This window comes from Helianthus annuus, chromosome 5 (assembly GCF_002127325.2).
Source record: "Helianthus annuus cultivar XRQ/B chromosome 5, HanXRQr2.0-SUNRISE, whole genome shotgun sequence".
NCBI lineage: Eukaryota > Viridiplantae > Streptophyta > Magnoliopsida > Asterales > Asteraceae > Helianthus > Helianthus annuus.
Genome location: NC_035437.2, coordinates 142,096,040 through 142,114,759, shown reverse-complemented (window position 1 = coordinate 142,114,759; position 18,720 = coordinate 142,096,040). Strand labels below are relative to the sequence as shown.

The window sequence follows — 18,720 nt, the reverse complement described above, 5'->3', positions numbered from 1 at the left end:
GTAATTTTGTTAATTAAGTTGTGTAATAATATGCAACAATGTTTCCCCTAACTTGTAACAAGGTGAAATATGAAATAAAACATGATTTAACTAGGTAAAAAGTGTAATGTACAAGTATGTAACATGTTTGTAAGTGACAAGTATATGTCACATATTAGATGATTAACCGTTGTATGAATGAGCATATTATTAGGGGTTTTTAGGTATCAACAATATAAGGACAAGCATGGACATGCATCGTGAATAAATATAAGTATGAATTACAAATAAGGATTCGATGTACAATGAATTCGAACGTATGAACATGTATGAATATGTAGATGGTGAATTTAAAGAAATACGAATTTTATTTATGATCCAAGTCTCGGATTTTACAACGAAAAGACGACTACAATAATACAAGATTTCCAAAAATAGCATTACAAGGCGAGCTTTCTAATTATGGAAAGTATGAAAAAGCAGGGCGTTACAGTCTCCCCTCCTTTAGGAAATTTCGTCCCGAAATTTATTCAAGAGGAAGACCTTGGAGAAAAAGCATTTTGGCTAAAAGAATCGAGACTTGGGAGTTTTGAAACGTTTAGAAAAGTACGAAATTTAGAAGAACGATAGGATATGAATTTGTTTGACTAAAATGAGTTGAGGCGTTTAAGCATAGGTAAAACGGGTATGCGTGTGCATAGGCAAAGGAGTTTAAATAAGTTTGAATGTGAACGGGGTTCATATTAAAGAAAGGATAATGGAGAATAATAGGAGTATGGGGTGAACAATTGACACTAAATGAATGCAAGTATATGAATGATATAAGTATTAGATAGACGAAAGTAGCGTGTTAAAGATGAAGTCTCGTCATGGATAATCGGATATAATGCGTTTGTGAGTTATTTAAAGTTTGTATTAGGTCAAAGGGTCTGCAAAACACTGAATTTCTCATGGCACGTTTTACGACGGTTTGGTAACATGGTGAAAACACTTATCTGTAGGAAGTACCAGCGGCGTATCCACCATGTTTTGACCATGTTACGTCCGTTTCGTCTTCGGTGTCATGTTACGTTCCGTGTATTACCATACGCAGTAGCACACTCTATGGTTCTCATACGCCTATCACTATAATCCGTGTGCACCCGTGATTATTTTGATCGTCGCAGATCCGCATAGCTTGTACTAGTTGTGTATGAATCGGGGTATACATAAAAAGGTTTAGAATGTGTACGTACAAGAATGTAGTATATAAGCCAGTCCATGTTTAAGTATGTGTGGGACCCACGTAAGCGAATCCCTTGGGCTGCGCTCGCGTATAGGTACGAATGTATGAATCATGAGTAAGGATGAAAGTATGAGCATAAGTTTAAGTATGAATACGCATGTATGTATGAGCATAAACATAAAACGTGTAAGTAGTATGTGTACAAGTAGAAGCATAAAACGTATAAGTAGTATGCGTATAAGTACAAGCATAAGACGTATGAACATAGGTGTAGGTATGAAAAATAAATATTGTGTATATAGTGTTTGTTGGGACACCACGGATCTAAGTGTATAAAACATTCAAAAGGTCGAGTATGTAAATACGAATGATATAAATGATGTTATCGCGAGGTATCGACCAAAATGTGTACGATGATATGCATGTATAGTTGTTTAAATGAAACATTGAGTTTATCGAAACAAAATTATGTTGACCTTGGTTGAAAAGGTAGAATATAGTTGTGTATGTAAGAGGATATAAAGTACTAATTGGTTAAGCATAATTTATTTTTGTAATGATTGAAATGCTACTTTTGTTAAAAAAAATTTCATGTAAGTCAAAGATTGTCGGTTCCCATGAAGACTTCTTGCCCGCGTGTTTTGTAAATTGGTGTAGGAAAAAGGTTTTCGTTAAAAAGTAAGTTCGTTTCATCAAATAAGAAATTATGAATTTAGGAGGTCCTTGTGAAAACTAGGATCTTTAGAAGAGAAATTTAGCAAAAGGACTTAGAAATAAAAATAAAATAACAATTGATTTGTTGGTGTTGGAAAGGGTATTTGGTAAAACAATCATATAACTTCTATAAGATCTTATAAGTATTCGGGAAAGGTTGGTTGGATTTTGATTAAAAGTAGAAGGTGGGCGTGTTTTAGTGATTAAGTCGAATATGAAGTTCATGGGCAAGAGTTTCATTGAACCGATTAAATTGATAGGTAGCATTTCGTAAGGTTTTGAAGTTCGAGTAATAAAACGTTTTAAGACATGATTAAGAATCTCGTGTATATGAGTTGAGTGAAAATAGATTGTAGAATAAGAAGTACGTTTGATAAAACAAAGTATTTTGAAATCGGTATGAGTGGGTATTTTGAATAATGATAAACAATTTGGGTACAAAATATGATCGAGTTTGCATAATGAGATATTTTGAAGAGGCGTTTTGGTAACGATCACCTAGGTAAGGGAATCACCCCTAACTTGTTGGTGATGTCTTTTTTTTTCTAAGAAAAGGGGAGTGGAGTTAATCGTCAAGGTAAGGAAATCACTCCAGTCTTAATGATATGTCTCCACACGTCGTTACAAGGAATATGAATTTAAATTATATGAAATCATGCATATATATAAATGTATGGAAAAGGTTCGATATGTTGTGTGTGTGAAAAGAGAAATCGAAAGTAAACTCGAGTTTGAAAGATTGCATCGTATAAAATGAACAATAGAAACACATGTTTGACCAAAGTTTGGAGTGTTCCAAACGGAACTTTGACTAACCAAAGTGGTCGAAAAGTCTTTTGAATTTGAGGAGCATGCTTTGGCCTAATAGGTAAAATACTCTCGCCGACAAGTCGGTTAACGGTATTTACCCTTCCGGTTACTACATGTCCCAAATCAATCGAAATTTCGAGACTTGGCGTGATTTATAAAAAAATCAAGGAGTGGAACTAGTCGACAAGGTGCGGGTTTCACCCCTATCTTGACGATTTCATATCCTAAGTGTGGTTGGTACTCGTCGGGTCAAAATTTAATTTCAACACTATGACGAGGGTCCACTAGAGTTTGAGATTTGAAATTTCCGTTAAGATGTGGATTTCACTCCTAACTTAATGGTGAATTTCGTGCGAAAAATAGAATCAAGCGGGGTGAGAGTCGTTTACCAAATTGTGGGTTTCACGCCTATTTTGGTAAACTCGTCTTGTTCGTATAATATGAGTGTTTTCAAGTTTAAGAAAAAAAATCGAGTAAAATGCATGAGGGAAGTGTATGTCGAAGAAGATACACAAACAAGTATAAACACATAGGAAAACATATCAAGAATGGTACTTAAATAATGAAATGATAAAACAAGTATTAACACATAGAGAAATATGTCAAGAATAACGCATAAAGAATCGAACAACGAAACAAGTGTTAACACATAATAAAACAAGCATTAATGCGTAAGAACAACATGTCAAATATTACACACGAGTAACATACATGTTTAAAAGAGCATAGATAAGTAACAAATAAAGTATCATGTAGTAGTCCAAGCAAAGCATACGAATAAGGTTCTAAAACTATAGACTAGGTGAAAGCATTCCTACTTTTCCTAATTCCCTATAGTTATGGCTCTGATACCAATCTGTCACACCCCAACCAATGGCGGAAACATCGGGATGAGACGAAGTGTGAAGATTGCTCGAGACATCATAACGCTAATAATTGTGACAAGTATTTAAATAATCATTTCATTTCATTTCTAAATAATCAAGTACAAGGTTTTGAAACAAAGTACAACAACATGAATAATAAAATGATACAATACAATTACAATTCTTTCTAAGTGTGTATCTAAGCATCCTACTAGATTCCATGCATCGTCAACATCCACCTGTAACATGTTAAAATAAAGTTCAATGCAAAAGCAAAGGCGAGTATACAAGTTTGATACGTACATAGCAAAAGATAAGTTTTGAACAATTCCTCATAGCAAGCATGTGATTCAAGATAAGCCTTTAAATATGGTATGTGTCTAACATATCAAACCAAGGAAACGCAATATGCTCATGACATAACCGAGATAAAGGGGCGGGTCGTTAATCCTATAGCGCTACATATGTCACGGTTTGGATCGTACGAAGTTAATGATAAATTCAACACATAAGATAAATCCAAGTTTAAAGCATCAAGTCATCACGTATACAAGTATGTTGTAGGAATGTTCATGTGTTTAAGCAAAATGTTCATGTGTAAGTTTGTTGATAGATAAACATGTTACACCCCAAAGTGGTAAAAGTAAAAAGGGGGAAATACGAGTATACTCACAAAGTTTGCATATGTTTTCCGACTATCCAATGTGACAAAGTTGACGAGGTTGGAAGGTTAAATGCGTAAAGGTTTAAGTTCAAGCATGTTTAGAGTCGAGATTCGTAATGAAAGTGACATGAAAATATTATATCAAAATATTCATCTTCACACATAACACTTGTATGACACTTGGTAACCACAAGGGTTATAATGATTTCATGAGTTGAACACCCATAAGAATCATAATAAGGTTTAGGTCCTTAGATGATAACCTACTACTTTGACAAATGAATATGATTTCAATATCAAAGATTCGAGTGTACATAGATAGTATTTAGGTTGTATAATATACACATATTATTAAGTCCAAATGTTCAAGTATTCAAGTAAGAGGTAGAAGATTACATCTTCATTTAGGTACCTCAAGTTGAGTCATGGGTGTCATGGATGGGGTAGGAAGACAAGGCTTCCATTTAGGTACCCCTTTGATGTTCACCACTACACTTGATGTAAAAACAACCAAGGAGGGTCATGAACTAAGGTCATTACATGTATGTAAAGTAAATTAACTAATAGAAATCATCAAATCATGTGAGGATTGTATGTTTGGACAACCCAAGTTGTTCCATAATCACTCATGTATCAAAGACTATGTTTGACATGATTTGTGGGTTGAAACCCTAGACAAAACACCAAGTTTATGAGGTTTAATCCTCTGATTTCAAATGTCTCAACCTTGTTTTTAAGCTTAACCAACCATGGGATAAGTTGTAAGCATTAGGACATAGGCATGAGATGTGTTAGACACAAGTTGCATAGGTTTAAACAAGTTTTGAAGAACATAAAAATCAAACAGAAAGTTTATGGACTATTTCGGGGCATTTCCAGGTCTGATTTCTCCAAGGAGAAGTCTAGGAATCGAACCCCATGATTATCCAAGCAAGTAGGAAAAAGAATCAAGTGAATCGGATAAGAATTGAGTGAGTTATGCTCATTTTCGTGAAGGGGTGTCAATCTGCTCGAACCTTTGCTTTCAGCTACGGTTTGGAGGATGTTTTGAGAGTTTTTAGTGTTGCAAAAGTGGTAGGGAGGCTGGTTATAAGTGGTATTTATAGGGGGAAGGATTAGGGTTTCAATGGGTTGGGCTTTGGAAGTGTTTAGAAGGGGTTACACCTTGAAACTAGCCCACAAAACCCAACTATATGGGGCTGAATTTTTTGCTAAATTGGGGCTGCCATATTTCTTTTTTTTTTATTTTTAAAACATTATAATGAGTAATTTTGTTAATTAAGTTGTGTAATAATATGCAACAATGTTTCCCCTAACTTGTAACAAGGTGAAATATGAAATAAAACATGATTTAACTAGGTAAAAAGTGTAATGTACAAGTATGTAACATGTTTGTAAGTGACAAGTATATGTCACATATTAGATGATTAACCGTTGTATAAATGAGCATATTATTAGGGGTTTTTAGGTATCAACAATATAAGGACAAGCATGGACATGCATCGTGAATAAATATAAGTATGAATTACAAATAAGGATTCGATGTACAATGAATTCGAACGTATGAACATGTATGAATATGTAGATGGTGAATTTAAAGAAATACGAATTTTATTTATGATCCAAGTCTCGGATTTTACAACGAAAAGACGACTACAATAATACAAGATTTCCAAAAATAGCATTACAAGGCGAGCTTTCTAATTATGGAAAGTATGAAAAAGCAGGGCGTTACAGTACTGGTGGCCAGGCATGAAACGGGATATTGCTCTCTATGTTGGAAGTTGCCTAACTTGTGCGAGAGTTAAGGCTAAACATCAACAACCTTCTGGCTTACTCGAACAACCTCCAATCCCAATATGGAAGTAGGAGAGTATAGCTATGGATTTCATAACCAAACTTCCGCCCACGCCATCAGGTCACGATAGCATTTGGGTCATAGTTGATCGTCTGACCAAATCAGCCCACTTTTTGCCAATCCGGGAAGACTACAAGGTAGAACGACTAGCCCGAATCTACACCGACGAGATCATTTGTAATCATGGTACGCCTCGTGACATCATTTCAGACCGCGATGCTCAGTTTACTTCGCGATTGTGGGAAACGTTTTAAGCAACTCTTGGTACCACGCTTAACCTAAGTACCGCATTCCATCCTCAAACCGACGGACAGACTGAAAGAACGATCCGTAGTCTTGAAGACATGCTCCGTGCGTGTGTCATAGACTTCGGTGGTAGTTGGAACAAATACCTACCGTTAGTCGAATTCTCGTACAACAACAGCTATCATGCTAGCATACAAATGGCACCATTCGAGGCTTTATATGGAAGAAGATGTCGATCGCCTATTGTATGGCACGAGATCGGTCACTCGCAATTAACCGGTCCCGAGTTACTACAAGAAACGACTGACAAAATCCTCCAGATTCGAGACAACTTGTCGAAAGCCAGGGATAGACAGAAAACTTACGCCGATAGAAGACGCAAGCCCCTTGAATTTGACGTTGGCAACTACGTACTCCTAAAGGTATCACCTTGGAAGGGTGTGGTCAGATTCGGCAAGAAAGGGAAACTAACGCCTCGATATGTTGGACCTTTTAAGATTCTGGAAAGGATCGGAAAAGTCGCCTACAGACTCGAACTACCGGAGGAACTTAGTAACGTCCACCCGACTTTCCATGTGTCAAACCTCCGAAAATGCCTAGCTGATCATGATCTGATTGTACCTCTCGACGACATTCAAGTCAACGAAACACTGCACTTCATGGAAAAGCCTGTCGAAATCATGGATCGCCAAACCAAGCAACTCAGACGCTCACGCATCCCTATCGTGAAAGTCCGATGGGAAGGCAAACGAGGCGTAGAGTTCACTTGGGAACTCGAAAGCGACATGAAGGCTAAGTACCCGCAGTTGTTTAAGTAAAGATCTGAAGCGAGAAATTGGTAAAATCATTCACGGTGATGTGCAGCTTTTAGCCTAATTTCGAGACGAAATTCCCTAAACAAGGGGAGGCTGTAACACCCCGTGTTTTCGAATGTCAAAGTCAAAGTCAAAGTCCAAGTCGAGTTTGACTTCTTTGACTGCAACTAGTCTATTCTATGCCTTTAAATTGTACTATGTGGAGTAAGTGTTGTTAATCAGAGAAATCGAAGTAATCGAATGTTTAACCGACGCGAAATGATTTACGACTGTGAATAGTAGGAAGTAACAATGCGATAAAGTTAACCAACCAATACTCAAGCTAATCGAATCATCATTCGAACTCGAAACTCGAACTATGCGAATTTGGTGTTATATTACGTGTGTGTGTGCCTTATGTGTTACCTGTGCATGTTTACCTTAAGCTATGTGTGGTGATCAATCGAATCGAATCGGATCGATCAGGCTCCTAGCCGATCGAACAGCCCAGCCGATCAAACAGATTGTCCGATCGAGCAGGCTGTCCGATCGGGATGCCTGGCCGATCGGCCAGCCCTTTCCTCTTTGGGAAGCCTATAAATAGGCCGGTCATTGTCATTCTTTCCACTTTTGAAAACCCTCTGACCGACCAGCTCGTGCTCCCCTTCTTTTCTCAGATTTCTTCCGATTTCGGTAAGTTTTCATCCTAAATCTTGTACTTTCTTGACCAATACACACTCCTACACCTTTCTATCTTTCAAATCTTGATTTCTAACCGTGAAATCATCAAGATCTAAGCATTCTAGGATGATGTCATCATGGTGTTCTTCAAGAACTTCATGTTTTGGCCTCAATCCACCAAGAATCACTTGGATCTAGCCGATTTCCACATAAAAACACTAAGATCTACCACAGATCTGAACATTTACATAGTGTGAAGGATTGAAAGATGGATTTTCCAACTTTCTTTCAACTCTTTTACACTCAATGCCTTCAAACCGGTAGAAACGGAGCTTGAGCCAACTCACCAATCATTCTAATGGTCAAGTGGTTCAAGATTCGGATTCTATCTACGAGATTCACCGATTTTGGGTTAAACTATAAACTCCGTTCCGAACCGTTCACCGGCCGGACTTGGGTGATTCCTGTCCGAGCAGAGGAAGCAAGTAAGAACGAAGGTGCCATGGTTCAACTCGTTGTCAAAAAATCTCAATATAACGTCAAACAATCAGAACAACCAAGTGTTAGACGAACAGGCCGACCAGGTCAGGATGCTGACCGACCGAACAGGCTGTTCGAACGAACAGCCCAACCAATCGGACATGTCAGCCGATCGACCAGGCCAGCCAATCGGCTAGCACATGGCCCCACACTTTGAGAATTTCATGTTGTATAGTATTGAACGAAGTGATGTTCGATCAAACGAGCTGTTCGATAACATTACTCATCGGATCATGAGATACTATGCTTCAACCCTTAATCGATTTTTCAACTCGTTCTACGTATTGGAGTGCCACCCGATCGAACATGTTGTTCGATCAGGTGACATCCAGCTGAGGACTCTCTACCGAAGTGTCTAACCGATCGGTTAAGCCGGCCGATCGAACGGCCCGTTCGATCGATCGACCTGAAAGGTAAGAACACTTCAATGTTCTCAAATACTACAACGAAAACTTCAAAAGGTCAAGCCATCATACACAAACACATCCTACACAAGGGAAGAAACAATCCACTCGAACAGTCCAACCGATCGACCCTACCGGCTGATCGAACAGGCTGTCCGAACGGACTGTCTAACCTAATGAACAACCCGTTCGATCGAACCTCCAGTTCGATCGACCAGGCTGTTTGACCCATCATCACTTGTTTCCATTTTTACGCGTTACTCATCGCTATGCTATCGAACTATTCAGGCTAACCTTATTCTCAAGTGCTCCCTTCCATCCATCAATTAATCGTTGTGAGTATACTCGAACCCTTTTTGCTTTAGCACTTTTGGGTGTTACATACGTTACTTATCAAAAATCACAATCGAACACACTAGTCAATTATTTAAACGCTAACCGTTCTGCATGTATTACATGACTAAATGAATGCTTGTTGTTATGTTTACACGTGGAATGCTGTCTACCTGCCTTAACGACGTAGTACTATAGTTTGGACTCAGCACCCGTTCACACGGGGGGTTGTTAAGGACAATTACTTGCATGGATTACGGTGGTAATCATGTATTGCGAACTGTCTCGAACAGTCAACCCGCAGTCATTGGTATCGATAGATCCATGTCGATAATTAACATGCTTCGTTTTCCTCTGTGTACGTGCTGGTTATGCGTAAACTATTTCGAACTCTATATGCTATTATCAAACTTGTATGCTCACCTTTACATTTTATGTATTGACTTTATTTTAGCGTATGTGACAGGCTGCACAGGCTGCACCTACAAACAATTCCTTGACTGTAAGCCCCTAAATTTCGACGGCACTGGAGGTGCTGTTGCATTCGTAAGGTGGGCAGAAAAGACCGATTCTATTCTTAGATTGAGTCGGGTTCCCATTGCTTCTTGGAAACTTGTCGAAAATCAGGAAGTAAAACGACTATCTCTATCCGATACAATGGAGAGTGGGACTCCATGTAAGGATACTATTTCATCCACATATAGCTTGGCTAATCTTTCCATGCTAAAGGTTTCCTTTATGGGTAGGAAATGAGCTGATTTGGTTAATCGATCCACGATTACCCAAATTGCATCATTACCCTTTCTGGTCTTGGGTAACTTAGTAACAAAGTCCATTGTTATGAGTTCCCATTTCCATACAGGCATTTCTAACTGTTGTAATAGACCTGAGGGTTTCTGGTGTTCAGCTTTAACTTGTAAACAAGTTAAACACTTAGATACCTATTCAGCTATGTCCTTTTTCATTCCTATCCACCAGAAATTCTTTCTTAAATCTTGGTACATCTTATTATTTCCTGGGTGTACAGTATACCTAGATTTATGAGCTTCCTCTAAAATTTTCGATCTTAAATCTCCTTGCTTAGGTACCCAAATTCTGCTTTTGTGGAATTTCCAAATTCCATCATTTCCTTGTTCTAATTCTTTTAGATAACCTTTCATTCCTTCGGTATTGTCCTTGATTGCCGTTTTCTGGATCTCCTTCACTTGTTCCCTTAAATCTACTTGTATATTTATTCTAAGAGCACGGACTCGTTTTTGCTTTTCATGGAACTTACGACTTAAGGCGTCAGCGACTACGTTTGCCTTTCCTTCGTGATATTGAATATCACAGTCGTAATCACTCAAGACTTCCATCCATCTTCTTTGTCTCATGTTTAACTCTTTTTGCTCGAATATATACCTTAAACTCTGATGATCTGTATAAACAGTAAACTTACTTCCATACAGATAATGTCTCCAAATCTTAAGGGCAAAAATTATGGCTCCTAGTTCTAAATCATGAGTCGTATAGTTTTCTTCATGCTTTTTCAATTGTCTGGAGGCATACGCAATTACCTTCTTGCGTTGCATCAACACACATCCGTATCCCAGTTTTGAAGCATCACAATATACTTCAAAATTTTCTGTTCCTTCTGGTAAGGCTAAGATTGGCGCATTGGTTAATTTCTGCTTTAAGATTCTAAAAGCTTCTTCTTGTTTTGGTCCCCATTCAAACTTAGTGGCTTTACAGGTTAGCTTAGTTAATGGTACTGCTATCTTGGAAAAATCCTTAATAAACCGTCTATAATAACCGGCTAAACCTATAAAACTTCTAATTTCCATTGCAGTTTGTGGAACCTTCCAGTTGGTAATTGCTTCGATCTTAGCAGGATCTACGTGAATACCTTCGTGATTCACCATGTGGCCTAAAAATTGCACTTCTTGTAGCCAAAATTCACATTTTGAAAATTTAGCGTACAATTTTTCTTTTCTTAACAAAGTTAAGAGTGCATGCAAGTGCTGACAATGCTCGACTTGACTTTTGGAATAAATGAGTATATCGTCAATGAACACGATCACAAATTTATCCAAATATGGTTTACAGATTCTGTTCATCATGTCCATGAATGCAGCTGGGGCATTGGTTAATCCGAAGGGCATGACTGTAAACTCATAATGACCATACCTAGTTCTGAAAGCAGTTTTAGGTATGTCTTCTTCTTGTACTTTCAACTGATGGTATCCAGATCTTAAGTCTATCTTAGAGAAATACTTAGCTCCTTGTAATTGATCGAAAAGATCATCAATCCTAGGTAATGGGTATCGATTCTTAATTGTAACCTTATTCAACTCTCTATAATCAATACACATTCTCATTGACCCATCCTTCTTTTTCACAAACAACACTGGTGCACCCCAAGGGGATGAACTAGGTTGTATAAATCCTTTGCTTAGTAATTCATCTAATTGCTTCTTTAATTCTAGCATTTCGGTAGGAGCTAATCGATAAGGTGCCTTGGCTATTGGTGTAGTTCCTGGAATTAGATGAATTCTAAACTCTACCTCTCTATCTGGTGGCAATCCAGGTAAATCTTCTGGAAATACATCTGGATATTCTGAGACTACAGGGATTTCCTTAAGTTCTTTTCCTTTAGTACAAATGATTACTGAAATCATATATACTATTCCCTGTTTCCGTTCATAATTAGAAATTTTCATTACTGATATGAACTTTAACGGCTTCCGAGGTTTATCTCCTGAAATCTTAATTACCTCTCCAGTAGGTGCTTGAATTTCTATAGAATTTCTATCACATATGATTTGAGCATGGTTGGCTATTAACCAATCCATTCCTAACACAACATCAAACTCAGCTAATTTCATAGGCAATATGTTTGCAACAAACTTATGACCTGAAAGTTCTATTTCTACTTTTTGCAAAACCTGATTAATTTTGACTGAATTCCCATCTGCAGTTTCGACTGTAAAAATCTGCCTAACGGTAGTTAATGGTAACTTAAGAGCTTGACAAAATGAAGTATTTATAAAACTTTGGTTTGCACCAGAGTCAAATAATACTTTTGCATAGACGTTGTGAACTAAAAACGTACCGGCTATCACATCCGGAATGAGCTCGGCTTCTTGAGTAGTTAGCTGGAAAGCTCTGGCATTTTTCTTAACAGTTCCCTCAACTGGTTTGCCTTTGTTATCGGTGATTTTGTTCAGTTTAGGACATTCGGTTTTGTAATGTCCTGTTTCTCCACAGTGAAAACAGGTTACAGTTTTCTTCTTACAGTTCTCTTCACTATGGCCCACAGATTTGCAGAAGTTACAAATTGCATTGCATTTTCCAAAATGTTTTCTTTTGCAATTTCTGCAAAATGGCGGGATGGAAGATTGTCTTGCTCCTTTCTTCTTGAAATTACTACTATTACCCACCCTAAATCCTTGGGTAATTTTCTGAGCCAATTCTTTCTTCCTATCTTCATCTCTTGTGCGGATCAGTTCGTCGGTTAGGGTATTAGCTAATTCTACTGCATCGTCAATAGTACGAGGTCTTGCAGCCTTAACGATATTGCGAATTTCACTAATTAATCCCCAAATATATCGAGAAATGAGTACTGGTTCTGGCGAAGCCAGGTTAGGTACTACTCTCGCATATTCGAAGAATGTCGAAGTATAACCACGACAATCTACCCCGGTCATTCGATGATTGAGGAACTGATTTGCCATCTGTTCCTTCTCATACTCAGGACAGAATTTCCTTTCAACTAGATTTTTAAATTCGTCCCAAGTCATAGCATAAGCCATCCGTCTTCCTTTTGCCTGCAGCACTGTGTTCCACCATTCTAGTGCTCCTTCCTTAAACAGGTTTGAGGCATACATGACTTGATCTTCTTCAGCACATTTACTTATTGCAATTACTGCTTCGGTTTTCTCTAACCATCGCAGCGTTGCAGTTGCTCCTTCATTGCCTGCAAATTCAGCGGGTTTACAAGCAAGGAATTCTTTGAAAGTGCAACCAGGTGTTGCAGCCTTTCGTTTCTTAGGGCGCGGCGTGTGCTGAGATTCATTGTCATGATTGATATGATCATTGCCCCCGTTTATACTATTACTGAAATTATCATCGCTAGTATGTTTACTAGGAATGATATGTTGCGGATCGTTTGGATGTTTCATAGCAGCAACGAACATTGGAATTGCGTTGGCTATTCCTTGGGCAACAATATTTTCGATATCTCTTTTGGTCATATATTGATCTTCTGGGTGTTGCTCCGATTGATTAACTTCATTTACTGGTTCGTTATCATTATTTGCCATCTGATGATAATTTATTAAAATAAATTAGCAATTAATAATTTATACAAATAATCGAACAATTTATAACACATAAGTCAAAATTATCGATTTCTCGATTCTATTTTATATCAGTATAGTATGCATCAATACACACCGATATTTTACAATGTTTTATTCGTTATATTACAACGGGTTTTACTATTTACTTTTACTATTATACAAAGATAGCTTTACCACCCTCCTACTGGTCATTCTAGAAACGGAGTTCCCTCTCGTCATACTTCCAGGCAATCTGTCCCCCTATTTCCCTAATTCTATTCCCTGCATCCATCAACTCTTCACCGAAATGGCGAAGTTCAGCCAGATTCTCATTGCTCATTGGTGGATTAGGTAGGGGTTCTGGGTCGAACTGTGGAAGAAATGAATAAGGGCTATTGACAATATTTTGAAATTGCCAATCATTCGTCCACCATTCTTCCATTTCAACAGGTTGGTCATGGACTATTGGTTCAGTGATTGTTGGTGCAAAATTCATAGGGATTGGGTTTTCGATAGGATAGGTAAAGATACCTGTGTTGGCAGGTTGCATAGTCTCACATTTTTCCAGTAAAATATCTATCTGATCCTGAAAGGTAATTCTCTTATTTTGATTAGAGCTCTCTCCGAATTCTACCTGAGTTGGTCTAGAACCTTGCCCTATTTCTATTTCTATTTCTTGAGAATATTGATCAAATTGCTCCTCCATTCGCCTAGACTCATTATTGGCTTCAGTTTCTTTTTCTTGCTGATTAGGGTTTTCCTGGATTATAATCGCCTTTCCTTTTTCTAAAGGTTTACTAGTTCTAGGAGGTTTTGTAACTGACTTTTTCTTACGTATACGGCTTCCCCATACATAATTTTTCTTTGGCCTTCTTTTTGGTTTGGTCACTGGTGGAGTAGGAAATTTTACAGGTTGGTCCACATCAGCAAAATATCCCGTGAATTCATGAGAAACTTCTATGTTCACTGGGTACAGATTGAGGTTCTGAAAAGCTTCAGATATCTCGTTCATGCTGTGTAGTATATATGCAAAATGCACAAAATATCAAGTTAAAACTTTGGAACAAAGTTTAACAAATAAACATGGAAGTTTTATTGCACACTATTTGTACAAAATACAGAAAATATACTCAGATTTATTTCACTAAATTTTATTTATTTACTTATTGAGAAGTACTGCTTGCTAAATTTAGGGCATCTTTAGAGATTTGCATGTTCTGCCACAGTGGCTAGCATATACAAATTTGCCCATTTTTCATCGAGTTTATCTTCCCAAGGTGATTTATCGATTAAATCCTGGGTTTCCTTTTTAATTTTCTTTTCTCTGATTTGCTCCTTACTTTTCTTAATAATCATATTCCTTTTTCTAGGAGAAAGCGGATTTTCATAATTCGCTTTTTGCACAAATATTCCTTCTTCAGGAATTGTAGGGAGGTTTGAAAATTTAGTTTTGGACGAACTTCCCTCTTCATAAATTGATCTATCTAATTTAAGATAGATATCTTGCAACTTTTGTTTACCCATACTGTAACTAACAAATAATCAGTTAAAAGCACATAAACACATAATCATAATAATAGTAATCAGGAAAATTAAGTATCGTTTAAATACTTAATTAGCTTAACTTAGTGGCTCTGATACCATCTTGTTTCTGTCACGGCCCCCGACCCGGTTTTACCCGTTTCAGGAGCCGCGGGACAGAACTCCTGCGGTACTTTATTTATTGTGAGTTTAGCAGCGGAAATTTATTCACATGATCGGCTAAGTTAAAATTTTTTCCCGATTATTTTTATTTCACAATTCGGGATAAAACCCCGGTAATTTACAATAGCAAGATTTTATTAATAAAACATAATTCTTTATTTTATATTGAGCCACTATCTTAAGCTTGAAATGCTTCCCCTGCATTTTTCCTGAATTACAGCAGATCACCTGAAACATGTTTGAAAAAGATTTTGTCAGCGGGGAAATACTGAGTGAATTATTCTAGTTACTGGAAAATGACACATTTATTATAATTCACAGTGGTAAGATCTTTTACAATGTTTCTGATATCAACCAACTACCCACAGTACTTTACCACTCGACCCATTGGCCCACATGTCCAAAGGTGTCTGTGATTATGGTTATATCACCCAATGGCTGCCCCAATGGTGAAGATTATCAAGTAATGTGCACAATACCCCACATACCGGCTGTAACTTGGTGATTACATATACTTAATCACTGTAAGTTATAATTCTGAAAATAATTTGGAGTATTGTAAAATAGTTAACAATTCACAAATTGTGAGAAAAGTTTATAAAAGAAGAATAACTCACAAACTGTGAGAAAAGAATTTACAAAAGAGGAATAACTCACATTGCAGATTTAGTACTGACAGAATATGATTTTAGCCCTGTTAACCTAATTTCAACAATAATGCACACAAAACAGGGTTAGTGATCAATGCAGCAGTCACGATAATTTACGAGATCAAATTTTCACAATGAATGACAAAGTGCAATACTTCAACTCATTTATCGTATTAACGACAAATGACAAAGTATAATACTTCAACTCATTTATCAAATTATCGACAAACGATAAAGTATAATGCTTCAACTCATTTATCGAATTATTGACAAACGACAAAGCATAACCCAATGTGGGCGGAACTTAGATATTATTGGGATATATTGATCTCGGAAAATGAATCGTAATAGCGATCGAGTAATTACCCTGTTCTGCGGCAGCAATTCGATAACAGTGTATGTGTATTTGTAGTATAATTGTGATAATTCGTCGTACAGAAAGCGTTTGGACGACGTTTCAACTTCCAATGTCAAGTCCCAAGGCCCTCTATTTATACTGAAAATTGGCTTCTCCCGCGTGTCGCGGCAGAATTCGGGGAACCTCCCGCGTATCGCCTGGGATGCCAATTTAGGGTAGGGTAGGTTTCGTGTCCAGTAGCTTGGGTGAGTTGACAGTTTTATAAAATTCAAGTCAGACAACGTATAATAAGGATAATATCGATTAGGGTTTAACCCCCCCTGAGTTTTAGGGGCCCTGATCCTGATTCCGATTGTTTCGAAAATTTTAGGGTTAGTGCAGAATTACTTGGGTGTCTCAATTAGGGTTTTCTTAATAGCTAATTACCATTCTAATTATTAATTTTAATGAGAGATGTTACAGTCTTGCCCTTGTTCAGCGTTTAGAGGTCCTGCAAGGGACTTGGGTCAAATTTAGTAGGATCTCCTTCAATGCCCATAGGTATTGGATGGCGGGGATCCAAACTCTTTGACCCCCTCATAAGTTAGCTACTATTAATACTATAACCCGGCTATTTAGGACTGTATCCCTGCTGACTCAGACTACTTAGTCGAGGGTAACGTCACCGCCAAAAGCGGGGCCTACCATAATTTGCATTAATAACTTAATTCATTATCTTCCAATAATCCAACCTTTTAGGATTGTATCCTTGCTGACTCAAACTACTGGGTTGAGGGTAACATCGCCTTCAAAAGAGGGGCCTACTACAATAACTAAGATAATCTCTTAAACAAGTGCAAAAGTGCTAAAATAATCAAAGGTTATACTAATACACGAGTCGGATCCAAGTGATTCATCTTGTCTATCTGTTTTTTATTTTATTTTTATTTTTCAGCATTTAGTTAGTTTTTATATTCTTAGTTTAAAAACATTTTTCTAACTTTTTGATTTGATTAGACGTTGAGGATAAACCGGTATTAAAAGCTCTTGTGTCCTTGGACGACCTCGGTATCTTACCAACACTATACTACGTCCACGATGGGTGCACTTGCCCATATGTGTGTTTAGTGTTAGTAAATATCGTGTTTTATAAATTTAAAACTTGGCTAAAGGTGTAAAAAGGGCTTAATTATATATCTAAATTATATACACACTACACACGCATCAAGTTTTTTGCGCCGTTGCCGGGGACACAAGGATTTTAAGAAAGTTAGGAATCAACGGCCTAATCATATTTTTATTTTTCTTTTTAATTTTTTAGGATTTTCTTAGTTTTTCAGCTTCTGCAGAGCTCAGCACGGGCCGTGCCTGGTCGGACACGGGCCGTGCCCAGCATCGTTACTGGCAGTTTTTAGTTTTTCAAGTTAGAGAAGGCTGACCACGGGGCCGTGTCGGTGCAACACGGGGCCGTGTCCAACTTCCAGTAACTGCGATCTGGAAAACATTTACTGTAACTCCGACCACGGGCCGTGTTCGCTGAACACGGGGCCGTGGTGAACCTTCTGACCAGCATTCTTTTCTGTTTTTATTGCAGGACTTGGAAACCGACGCCAATCTTACATAGTGTATGAGCTCCAGTTCTAATAAGGACATAAAAGAACCTCTAGAGGAACCCGAACGCTTTCTCAGAAAAAGATTAAAAGCTAAAAACCAAGAGAAGGTTTCGGGTGATCCACCTCCAATGGCGGACCAACGTACCCTCATGGATTATCTACGACCCACCGTAGGTTACCTGGGCGCCGCTATCAATGCTCCGAATGTTGAAGCTAATAACTTCGAACTTCGGCCGCATTTGATACAAATGTCCAAAACTCCGCAACCTTCCATGGGCTTGCGGACGAGGATCCCCATCTGCGTATTACTAATTTCTTAGAAATATGTGATACCTTTCGGATCAACGGTGCAACAAATGACACCATCCACCTCCGAATGTTTCCTTTCTCACTAAAAGACCGAGCAAAAGCTTGGCTCAACGCCCTCCCAGCTGGATCGGTAAACACCTGGGATGAACTAGCCCAAAAATTTCTATATAAGTATTTCCCTCCCGCTAAAACTGCTAAATTAATGACTGAAATTAATACATATTCACAAGAGGACGGGGAATCCTTATATGAAACTTGGGAAAGGTTCAAGGAGTTATTACGCAAGTGTCCATATCACGGCCTTGCGATATGGCAACAAGTATCCACTTTCTATAATGGATTGTTGCCACACACAAGGCAGACACTTGATTCTAGCTCCGGGGGACTTTTAGGTAATCGATGCCCGCATGAAATATATAACCAAATTGAGGAAATTGCTCAAACCAATTTTCAATGGCACACCCCCCGAGGCAATAAATCTATTGCCCCGGGCGCCCATAAGGTCGATGAAAGCACTTCTTTACAAGCCCAAATCGAGGCCCTTTCTTCAAAAATAAAAAAATTGGAAATGACAAAAACAGTCTTGGTTATGGCTTGTGAAGGGTGTGGTAGGTCACATGAAAATTGGAGTTGTATGAAAGAAACGGACGATCAACAAGAAATGGTAAACTACA

The 18,720-nt window shown here is 37.9% G+C and overlaps 1 non-coding gene across 1 annotated transcript; it reads right to left on the bottom strand.

Annotated features, from left to right (window-relative positions):
* Positions 1-18,242: 18,242 nt before the first annotated feature.
* Positions 18,243-18,349, bottom strand: LOC118492770. The gene has a single exon (XR_004894772.1). It is a non-coding gene; the product is annotated as a small nucleolar RNA R71 (small nucleolar RNA).
* Positions 18,350-18,720: the final 371 nt, after the last annotated feature.